Genomic DNA, 12,298 nt, shown 5'->3' on the forward strand with positions numbered 1-12,298 from the left:
AACTGATCTTTATTCCATAATGAACAATACTTGGACAGATGAACCGCATCACCGTTGCCACCTTAAAGGCGTTGCTTTTTACACAGGCCAATTTTGATGACAACTGTCCGCAATTCCACAGCAGCAGGCTGTCAGCAAACAAATCGATTTTGAAATCGATTTTTCGGAGCTCTACGAGGTTGACGTCTCACACGCACGCGCGCGTGCACACACACACACACACACACACACACACACACACAAACACACACACACACACAAACACACGTGGATCCGGCCCGTGCGGGAAAATTTACTGGCCCTTTTAGGTTTCCAATAAAAGGTATAAAAAAAAGGTCGGGGGATATTGTATAACAGTCAAGTCCCCTTCGAGAATTTGTGTGGAAAGGGGTGGGTCTGGGGCGGGCTATATCCTCGCCTTTCTCCTTTGTAAAGCGCATTGTGTTGCCTTTGGGCCGATATGAAGTTAACTGCGCCTATTCCTTGATTCGATCTGCCGCGGCACTCCAAACAATCAATTTCGTTCCAATGTTCGTACAATCCACTCCAATAGTGGTCCTGCATTGAGTTTAAATCCAACTCTAATGAATAAATGGTCCAGTTTTAAGTTTCATAGAATATTCATACATTCCCAGGGCATGTTAAATAAGTGCCCGCTCCGCCACTCATAACACACTTGTAAATGCAGTCGTCAATTGATGGAATGGGTTATTTCATACATCCTCCCAACCAAAATTTGTAATTAATCAAATAAATTACAGATAAATAATACTGAAAGGACTACTTTCTGGTTGAACACATTTGAACAAATTATTTATGATCCCCCAATGTTGACCTGAAGTTGGTGCCACTGATTGATAGACTGCCGGAATGGCGGTACTAAAAGGTGTCGGAATGGGGGCATGTCGGAATGGCGGCATGTCGGAATGGCGGCATGTAACCGGCCAACATATGCTATATCAATCCTAATCCTGAACGCACCGTGTGCACATTTTTTCACGGCATTTTTCCCTCTTGAAATAATTCCATATTACAAAAATTAAAAATAGCTTGTGTCTGTGTGACAACTATAACATTTATCTAAATGTGCTGATTTCTGGAACATGCTTTGCCCAGCAAAGAGAGCAGACTTTCTCTGATTTCGCATAAGGTTTTATTGATTGGCGCGCACTCTCTAGTCTAGAATCTTTGGTGTAAACATTAAAAATGCAACGTTCCATTCATTCATTATCATTCAACCGCAGAGGCATCAGACACAGCTATTGCTGTGCTGGTCTAGATCCTGCCCATATTGTTGAGCAGGGGCATCGCAGCAGTTTCCCGCATTAGTCTACGTTCACTGCAGAAACCATGTTCTCAACTTTGTGCACTCCACTAAGGTCAGGGATGTTCGTAACTATCTAGACATGGACCAATTAATATTGAACTTCATCACAGCCTCACCGAAGCGCCTACAGTGGTTTATGGCAAACAATCGCAACAGAAATCGCCTGAAAAATAAAAATATTTCCCTTGACGGTGCGCAAATCCCATACACTGGTAGCAAAAAGCAAAGCAGTTTCAGCATAAACAGTATTATATAACAAGCTAAATAAACTTCAAAATTTATTCAAAACGTCTATTTTCATAAATAATCAACAAGTCAGACACCTTTGTAAACAGAAAATCAATAGCCTAATTTGAACGGCTGCGAGATGTAATTAAGGATGTGATTGCCTCAATCCCCTCCACTTTTTTTTTAGATCAGTGTAGGCTATGCTATGGTTAAATAAATGTTTGGGCCTACTAGAAGAATTTCGAGCAATGTTTTATTCGCAAAGACTGCAATATTCTTTAGAACGCGGTCATGCAACTGCGCATGAAATGGAAAATCGCTCTCTGTGCAAACGATTTCAGCACATTCTTTCTGGACAGCGCCGTTTACAAACAACGTAAGGAGTGTTTCCTAAGAAGACTCCTAAGAGACCGTTTGGGAACCACGCCTATAGTGGTAAACAACTTTTATAAGTCTAAGCGTAGGAGTCTTCATAGCGCGCTAACCCCTCTTGCCCACTGCATCTGTCAATGGACGGATCCCATTGACTTTGAATGGGGCGGAGCCCCAATGCATTGTGGATCCATCCTTTCCGTTGGATCCGTCGGCTCCGTCAAGAAAGTTGAAAAATGTTCAACTTTTCAGGCAGCGACGGATCCGCCATCCAATCAGATTGCATATGCTCGGGCTTGGCTGACGTGTGCCTCTGCAAAGACTACGCCCCCGTCCGTCAGCCACGCCCCGTCATCCATTAACGGACGGTGCAGTGGGTTGACGGCGTAAGAGTCAACGTTATCGGGAAACCGGGCCAAGGGCTCCTTGGAGAAGAGATCTTGTCATCTGTGACTTGACCGGTCCAATAAAACTATTTCTGTCCATGCTGTAAATCGTTTGGATGGTACGCCGGTACGTGCAAGTTGTAAGTTGCAAATCTCCCATCTTCCTTGAGGCATTTCACTGAGGCATGCCCGCTTTTGGTCATAGTATCTTGTCGCTTTGAAAGTAGATGTTTTGTTACAAGCTGTCACCCTATTTTTTTAGTTAGAAGACACCCATAGGTAAGATATTAGGGTGGTTGTCAAGCTGAACAATTATTTTTGTGACTTTTAGAAGCAATTTCAGGACAATTTTTTTGGTTTCCTTCTCAATACAACATGCCAACAAAAAATGTTGAATATCTCCACAAGGACCATATACATAAAAATTGTATCAAATGAAAGCTAACAGTTCCACAGTTCCAAACCTTTGTTTGATAGTGGCCCTTCATTAGGTGCAGAGGCAAGGCATCCTGAATTGGTGGTAAAGTATCCACATCGGCTTTCACTTTCCGAAACAGGGAACAGCGAACTTCATGGATTGAAGTGCTGGTCGTTTTTGGATCATAAAGTTTTCAGACAAACTGTTCTGCTGAGGATAGAATAGCTGGACTTGGTACTTCATCCTCACCAAAGTTGTGGAGAAGATGAGGGCACTGCTGGAACACTTTCCACGCCGTCCTTTTCCCTATTTCAGTGAACTGACTGGTAGTGTCACATCCAGTGATGAAATGCAAACAGACCATTCAGAATCTCATTTGACATTTTAATATCATGCACTTTAATGTAGCGTGGTTTCTTAGCAGTTCCTGCTTTCATCCAAATTTCTGGGCTCAGTAGGTGTGCAAACACAAGAAGCAACAACAGTACATCTGTGTCTCTGCACTGAATGATGAGCCTCTCATACCCTTTAATTTTGGCATCAACAGCATGTAGCAATATGCAGGTATCTACTTCTTCATGTGCAGCCCGTAGGTGGGAAACATCAATCCCAGCTGCTGTTGCCTATACTTATTACAATTTCAAGACCTTACTGAAGGACATGCCTTTCAAGTTCAATTTAAATTAATTGTGTCTGGTTGGCCTGGTTTTCGTCCATTTCAATGACACTATTCCAGTTACCTGGCATCTTTACATCATTACTTACAATGGTGCAAATTTTTCGCAGTGCGGTGCTGCATTTTGCACTTGTTCCACCCTTTATGGAGTTCTTTAGATACTGATCAAAGACTAGATCCATTCTAGTAATGTTCCTATATAGATTGCTAGTCATTTTCTGTATGAAAATGTCTGCATAATCCCCAAAGGTTGATGCATTTTCAGGTTTTTCTATTGCTCTTACTAAAGCCATCCCATAAATGATAGTGCATGTTCTCACAAGAGATGGACTTAGCCCTGTCTCTTTTGCACCAGCTTGTAGTATGGTGGCTAAGGCAGCTTTGCTAGTAGGTCTGAGCATTGACTCTGTTGTGGCAAGTGAGAGGGGGATTGCACACAGTTCCTCTTGGAGAAGCCCATCTATGTTAACCTCTCTGCCATTGTCCATGGATACAATGATGTGACGGAAAATATCCCTGTCAGGCTTCACACACTTGGATTTGAGTTTTCCAGGTTTGCTATCTGTTCTGTAAAGATTTGAGAATGTTTTGAGTTTTCTCTTAGTGAGGCTGTTATGGAAGTTTGGGTTCATTGTGCTCGTTCTTTTTTTCACCAGCTCAGTTACCATTTGTTTCCCAGTCTCTGCAGCATGTGTTAGGTCATTCAGTATATCTTCTGAAGCAACATCACCGGTTGTCAAAGACGCCAACTCATACATATTCTCCAGTTGGAAGACATGATATCTCTGGATTTGGTCTACAAGCTGAATGACATCATCATTATCAATCTGATTCTTGATGGAAGGCAGTCTTTGTGGTCGTCTTCATCATCTTCTCCATTATGTGTCAGTCCTAACAGGGATCTAGTGTCCCGTGCTAAAGATGCACGTTCATTGTAGGTGATGGACCAACGGTTTCTAGCGGTCTCATTTCGAGTGATGCCTACCAATCCTCCAGCAACCTTTTCGGTTTTGTTGATGTGCTCAAGGCAAAGAACAAATGACACCTTGTTGAAGCTGTGTTTGGCCTCTTTGGCTACAAAATCACCATCTAGGAAGCCCTGGTAGACCCGTGGTGCAGTCTGTGCAAGATGTTCCATGTCTGCTATGAATACAGCACCCCATCTTGTGTAGTGGGTGTGATCATATGCAGCAAACAGGCATCATGCTCTTGAAGGCAGACAGGTAAAGCTTCCAGTCAGCACATCTCAGTGCCCGTGTGAATGCCAGGAGAATAGACACAAGGTCCATGTATTGTCGCCAGAAGGTAAATGTTGGTTTGTCTTCATTAGCCTTGTCAAACTCAGCAAGGAGATCCTGAACTTCTCCAACTTTCAGAGCAAGATCTTCATAGCATGCTGCAGCTGCCTCAATTTCTCCACATCGTATGTGTTTGGAGAGTGCATCTGCCAACTCGAGGTAACTGTTGTCTATTGTGGTATCATTGTCATCCAGCCATTGCAGAAGGGTTGGCCACAAAATTCTCCAAAGTGCTTCAAAGGTAAGTTTGTGTGCACAGGCTACACAGTTCCATCCCTTTCCCTTCATGATGTTTTCAGCTGTGTTCTTTCCGAACACACCCCTTTCCTCAAAAATGTCCCTCAATCCAGAATCAGCAAGATGCTGTCCAATGACCTTTGAAGAGTTCATCTGCACATGAAAGTCACCCAAGAGAAAAATAATATCCTCACACTCTTTTTGGTGGTGCCACTGAAGCATCTTTGCTTTGCAGTAGAGCTGCCCATCAAAGGTTATGATTGTGTACCTTTGGCCCAGTTTTGTAGTCATTTTGTGGCAGTTCTGTAGCATTGTCCAAATTGTGTCATAGTCCAAATTGTGTCAATTGTGTCACTTTAGCCCATTCTCAGAAGAATTTCTTATGGCTTTATCTTGGCTGTATTTTCCATATTTGTGTTGACAAATGAAACATTTTTCCCAATCAATATCTCTTCCTATTTATTTTTCTTTGGATGCTAGGCTTACAGCTCCCTCTGGATCATGGGCGTCAGTTTGGTTTGAAATGTGATGGGGACAGAGACGCTTTCGGAAGTGCATTTTCAGAAGTGCTGGGTACAATGAGGAAGATGCACTCTTTTTTCTCTCTTTAGTGCCGGTAATGAAAGGTTCTGAAAGACGGCATACCCATGTAGCTAATTACTAAGGAATAAAATGTATACAAAATCTGTCCGGCACGTTTTATGAAGAAAACGTTTCCAAAAAGCATCGGACATATGACCCACTATGTTCTGCTCCATGTATCCAATGTTGACAGCGTGACATGATATGGCTAAGCTAACAACATAAACAAGAGGAGCTAGGAAAGGAAATTAACTGTGTGTTTAAGTTCAGAAGGGCCAAACGTGTGGCTACACACAGTACTAAAAAAGTCGTCAAGATTGAAAAAGAAAAAAATATTTGTTGCACAGCTGAACGCTGTATCACATCATGAGCTGGCTGTTCTCAATTCACAACACGCATTCCATCAAAACCTACACCAGGCATTCTGACCAAAACTCAAGCACTCCCCCCCACAATTATTCCAGAATTTAAGCAAAGCAAGAATGACCAAAAGTCACTTTGTGTCAGCAAGAGACTGACTCCACCGAATATCAATTTAAGTTAAGTTAAAACAGCCGACCACTTGGGTGCAAAAAACACAAAAGACCTCGCCACAGCACCAGCAAATCTTAAGCAATAAATATCGTGTCTTACCTTTATTAATGTGGCAGTGGTCTGCAGATGCATCCCGTGGTGTAGCCTACCACATCCATTTAGTTCAACAGGTTATCGTTCTGATACTGTCCATGGTAGAGCAACCTGCTCCGGTGCTTTTTAACTATGTATTCAGGCTAAAATGACTTGATTGTCTGAGGCCTCATCATCCCAGCCAAAGAGTATTGGTATTATTAGTGATGGCTACTTGCCAAAACGAAAAAATAACTTCACACAGTGTGTCTTTTTCCAATGTATTTGTTATTCGTAGTATTGATCAGCAGAGAAATAGTTTGCCAAAGTCATTGACGTCGCTTAGCAACCGAATACGCTGGGGTTGATAAGTTACCAGACTGCGGAGTGATACAGATGACGTGAATCAGAGGCAAAAAATTCACTTTCCTTGACAGCGGTCAAATATGCTGGACGTGAGCATTCCACTGCATTGAGAAGAGCTGTGTAATAAACAAAAACAATTGACAGCTGAACGTTGGGAAGGCCCATGCAAGTGAATGGAGCGGCATCTACAGCATTGAGAAGAGCCGTGTAATAAGTAAGGGATAATGTATAGAATGCCGGTCATTATCGGGAAAATAAGCCCAGACAGGGAGAACAGGACGCCCAGCGAAGGTGTCTTGCTTCAGAAAAAATAACTTCACATGGTGAAAAATTAACTTCACATTAAATAAGAACAACTTTCCATTTGTTCACTTGCTTTAATGAACGACAGCAGTGAAATGACAATAACCAAACATGTCATGAGCAGCTGAAAGTGCCGGTAGGTTTACATCTAACAGAGTCATTAACTTCCTGTTCCGCTATGTGCAACAACATAGAGGTCCGTAGTGCAACAACATAGAGGACCGTAGTGCAATATTCCCTATCTCCCCCTGAGCCTTTAACACTCCAACACAAAGGCTGATAAAAATAAAAGAAAAACAGCATCGAACGAACGGTCGTATGCACTTTGGGCCATAAAAACGAGCGGAAAGTCCAACATGAACACAACGCCCACAGAACCCATTAAAGACTACCCCACAGCAAAGTCCTTATGCCAGGCAGGCACACTGGCCTTCCTGGTGGACCGGCGCAGGCCTGCCGCCGGCGACACGTTGGGTGGCGGTGGGAGAGGGGCCACAGGGGCCACAGAGGCCGGCTGCGGCGTACGAAGCACGCCCTGGGCCGGCACCCCCTGCACGATAGAGGAGGGCTGCGTCCCGCGCCGGGGAGAGCCTGCAGGTGGCAGCGCCGGTGGCGGAGTGGGCCCTGACTCCGTCATGGGCCTCACTTGGCCGCTCGCAAGAACAGGTAGCTGCGGCATCGCATGAAGTGCTGGCACAGCGACACGAGACGCCAGATCATCAAAGATCGAACGAGGTGGGGGCCGGTCGCTGTGGACCGGGTAGAACTTGCTCAGGAATCTTCAGTTCCGAGACCCTGCCCGACCCGTCAATCTTGACCACGTACTGATCGTGCTGGCGCACCTCAACGTCACTGCCCGTCCTGTCCTACTTGTTAGGGTGAGGCCCCGTCTGGTTCTGTACGCGGACAAAGTCCCCCACCTCGAGAGGTGGGAGGCATCTGGTGTGCTCCACCCAAGTGCCAGCTGTGCGGAAGTGGCGTTTGCGGAGGGCCTCCTCCCTCGCCGTCAGCGTCTCACGCCACGTTACGTGCGGCCTGTACCTCCCGGGGGGAATCGGGATGAAGTCGCGGATGGGCCGGCCGAAGACACACATCGCCGGGGATAGCTTTGTGTCAGGGTCCGGCGTATTACGGTATTGGAGTATCGCCCTCTGCACAGCGTCGGTGTCGAGTTAGCCCTTCGGGCCTGTATTGTCAGTGATGAGCCGCTTCATCGTCTTCACCCCGATCTCTGCGCGGCAGTTGCTGTGGGGGAAGGCCACCGATGAGAGGCGGTGGTGTACGCCGCATCTGCGAAGGAAAGACCTGGTCTCGGCGGAGGTGAACTCTGGTCCCCCGTCCGATGCAAGCTCTTCCTGAGTCCCGTACGTGGCAAAGGCACGGCGTAGTAGGCATATGAGGTCCTCGGCGCCACCCGTCGACCTCGAGATGATCGGCCAATTCGAGTAGCGGTCAACTATCACAAGATAGTGTACACCCCTGTGCATGAAAAAGTCTGAACACACAGCCTGGAAGGGGTAAATGGCCATGACAGGCGGGGTCGGCGGCGCCGCGGGCTGAGAGGGCGCCATCCGGTGGCAGTGTTCACAGCCATTCCGAGTGGCGCAGATGTCAGCCGACATGCCTGGCCAGAACACGGACGATTCCGAGCGGGTGGTCATCATGGAGACTCCTTGGTGGGCAGCGTGTAGGGCGCTCAGCACTTCGCCACGGAGTGAGGGTGGTATGACTACCCTATCCTTGTACAGGACCACCCCGTCAGCTGATGTGATGTCCTCGCGGTACTGATGGAAGCCACGAATCGCCACCGGCATCCCAGCCCTTGACTCGGGGAAGCCGACTGCTGCCATCTCCTCCAACGCGCGCATATCGTCGCTGCTGCTCATGGCCTCCCTGACGCGGTCCCATGTCACGGACTTCAGCGATTCAAGCCCCGCAGTGCGCCAGGCCAGGTCACCTTCCTCAACATCATCGGCCCTCGGCCCTGCCCACCATATCAGAGACAGCACATCAGTGTGTGCGCTGGGTGAGAGGTGGGCCACCATGGCGGCATTGTCCTCTGGAAGATCCATGGGCGACGGGCACGGTGTGCCGACCGGCCTGCGCGACATGGCATCTGCAGCCCTGTTCTTCATTCCGGGAACATGTATGATGCGGAAACGATAGCGCAGGGTCTTCTGCTTGAGGTTCCTGAGACGGGGGTTGGGCACGTCGTCGAGTGCCCTGTCGCCAAGGAGTTTGAGCAGTGGCTTGTGGTCGACCGCAACAATCAGGTCCCTGCAGCCCAACACGAAGTAGCGTGCTTTGTCCAAGGCGTCAGCGACTGCGAGCGCCTCGCCCTCTACAGGCGCGTATCTGGACTCGGCCACGTGCATGAATCTGCTGCCAACCAGGGTCACCTTCCATCCATCAGCGCAGCAGAAGGGCCTGACCGGCACGCACTGACAGTGCTTCTGGAACAGCCAGAAGCCAACGCCCTCTTTTGACCAGTCCGTGGCGAGGCATGTCGGCTTGGACTTGTCAAAGATGCGGACGCCGCGCTCGATCTCCTGGACGATCTCCTCCTTTGATCGCGGAAAACGTTCTCCAATTCCGGAGACCACTCGAAGCGTACCCCATGCAGTAGGAGTTTCCGGAACGGTTGCATGCGCTCGGCCACGCTGAAGGCGTAGGCCACTTGGTTGACCAGTCCGAACCAGGACCTGACGTCAGTGACATTGCGGGGTCGTGGGAAGTCTCGGATAGCCTCCAGGTAACGGCTGCATGGCCGTACGTCGGACATGGTGACTGTGAAGCCCGCAAAGTCCACCGAGGGTGCGGCGAAGACAAATTTATCCGGGTTGAGGATGATGCCGTTCCTGCCACAAACGTCCAGCCATTGTGCCGCCTGGAAGTAGCTCTCTTCAACTGTATCAGCCCACAGGAGCGTGTCGTCCACACACTTGGTCTTGTTGCCGATGTCCGCAACCACCACCTCATCATAGCGCCGTGAGTAACCGTCTCCTGACGCCACGTACCCTTGTGGCGCTGAAAGGTACCGGTAGCGCCCCCATGGTGTGATGAACGTCGTCTTGTGGCGGTCATCTTCATGCAGCGGGACGCTGTGGTAGCCATTTCCAGGCGTTGAATACAGTCTTGCGTTTCCCACTGGGCACCTGTCTCCATGCAAGTGAACGGAGCGTTTCACAGCATTGAGAAGACCTGTGTAATAATCCATAATAATTCAACTCAAGTTTTGAAAAAAAGTGGTTGATACAAAATGAATCTTGGCGAAAACTGGGGGGGACGCGTTACCAGTGGAATCGACGCCTATGCTCTGGATCCATGTTATCTCATCTGAAAGGCAAATAAATGTTTCACTACACTAGTCTGATTGGTTTCTGAGTAGATCACTACAAGGTCATCTGACATAAGCTGAGGGCTTTTCTATCTAACAAACTGGTTAACACTTTTAGCTAGCAGACTGTAAAATTGGCTGCTGTGCAGCAAATAAATTATAAACATAATATTTCCATTACACATCTGCACAAAACTTAATTTACCTACTAGTAAGTAAGCTAGTAATTATGAAAGTAAATTAGCCTAGCTATCTTTCTGGGAAGTATAGCTAGATGGAAAACAGTTTAGCTTACCTTTTTCTGGCAACATTTGATGATATTCTTGAGGTAAATGTTTTTGTAGACAAATATACCAAGTTAATCTGTTGTGTGATTCACTCCTTTTTAAGTTTTGTTCTGACTGTTGACACCTGCTGTAATCATCTTCACTGGATCTGCTGCCTCATGCCAAATCACAGCTGTGTTGACACAACAGTGCCACTTGTGGTGTGATACTCTTGTGGTATTTATTGATTATTATTTTTTAAAGATCATGCTTGCACATAAATTGGATTATATTGCACATTTGCCCCAAATTACAGGAGGTAAAAAATCATCTTTTACCACTTTCAAGAATATACCTTTTTCTAAGCTGACAACCTGGCTAGAACACATGTTTAGGGGGTAAATATTAATACTGGATAGGTTGTATGCTTGTAACAAAAAGTGTCAGACAAAGTTTTAATATCAGTTTTGGTCCCCTGACTATGAGGCCGAACGTACTGCTCGTCAACAAAAATAGCTGCGCCCGCAGAGAGAATCTTTATTTTTTTGTATAGTGGCGAAGTCACGCCCCTTTCGGTATAGCCCATGGGACCTATGAGACTGAAAAATATGAATGAGTTTCAATGGAGAGAAAGTAATTATCTTCTGGTCCCAGTCTTTATATGCCCCGGATTACACATATGTTGTTTGTTTTTCATGTCAAGAGTTTGACCGTTTATTAGCTAAAGAGGCTAATGTAGCCAACAATAACTATGACTAGCCAATGAGAAACGGGAAATATACTACGACGTGCCTCCGCAAATGCCGCAAGAAAGCTGGGGGATTTGCAATTTACGACTTGCAAATGCACGTACCATCCAAATGGATTAAAGTACCATCTTACATTTTTTGAAAAACCTTTAAAGTCGAAATCCTAGTAGACAAATTTACTGATCAATACCAAACCTGGGTTGAAGCTTCAATCTTCTGGTCTTAAAGGAGGACTTCAGGGTTCTTAAACCTGGACTTCATTTTCCCACCATGTTGTGTCTACGGGACTAATACAAACCAATCTTCTTTTTTTGGTCACAATCTAGCGAGAACGCTGCAGCCGTAATTAATGAAACGGGCCGCAATGGATATCTTTGGGGCAATAGCGTCACGTCATCGTACTTCCTCCTAAAGTAGCCTACTTGTTTTTGCCCCTGACTGGCTGACCAATGGTTGAAGGGTGGAGATTGTCTTAGGGGAATGTCCCGCACCAACGTTTCCGTTGGTTCCTTGAGCAAGACTTGTTCAGACATGATAACAAACTGATACAGACCATATCCACCGCAATGTATCAAGTAATAATAAGTTTGATTGGTCTACAAAAAGTATGTTAAGGTGTCCTTTTGTTGTTGCTACTAAGTTTCATTCTCCCTCTAACTTCAAACCTTCGCAATTTCAACCACATTTGGTGCACATCTTGGTCTTTCAATCTATATTGTATATGACCATATATATATAACCAGTGGCCTTATTCGGGTTAAAACTGTATCAACCTTTTATGGTACTTGTATCTAACCTTACAGTAGCACTCTTCCAGTAATAGCCCCTCTGGTCTGTACTCTTTATGGTACTTGTATCTAACCTTACAGTAGCACTCTTCCAGTAATAGCCCCTCTGGTCTGTACTCTTTATGGTACTTGTATCTAACCTTACAGTAGCACTCTTCCAGTAATAGCCCCTCTGGTCTGTACTCTTTATGGTACTTGTATCTAACCTTACAGTAGCACCCTTCCAGTAATAGCCCCTCTGGTCTGTACTCTTTATGGTACTTGTATCTAACCTTACAGTAGCACTCTTCCAGTAACAGCCCCTCTGGTCTGTACTCTTTATGGTACTTGTATGTTACCTTACAGTAGCACCCTTCCAG

This window comes from Pollachius pollachius (assembly GCF_949987615.1).
Source record: "Pollachius pollachius genome assembly, chromosome: 8".
In the NCBI taxonomy this organism is placed as follows: Eukaryota; Metazoa; Chordata; class Actinopteri; order Gadiformes; family Gadidae; genus Pollachius; species Pollachius pollachius.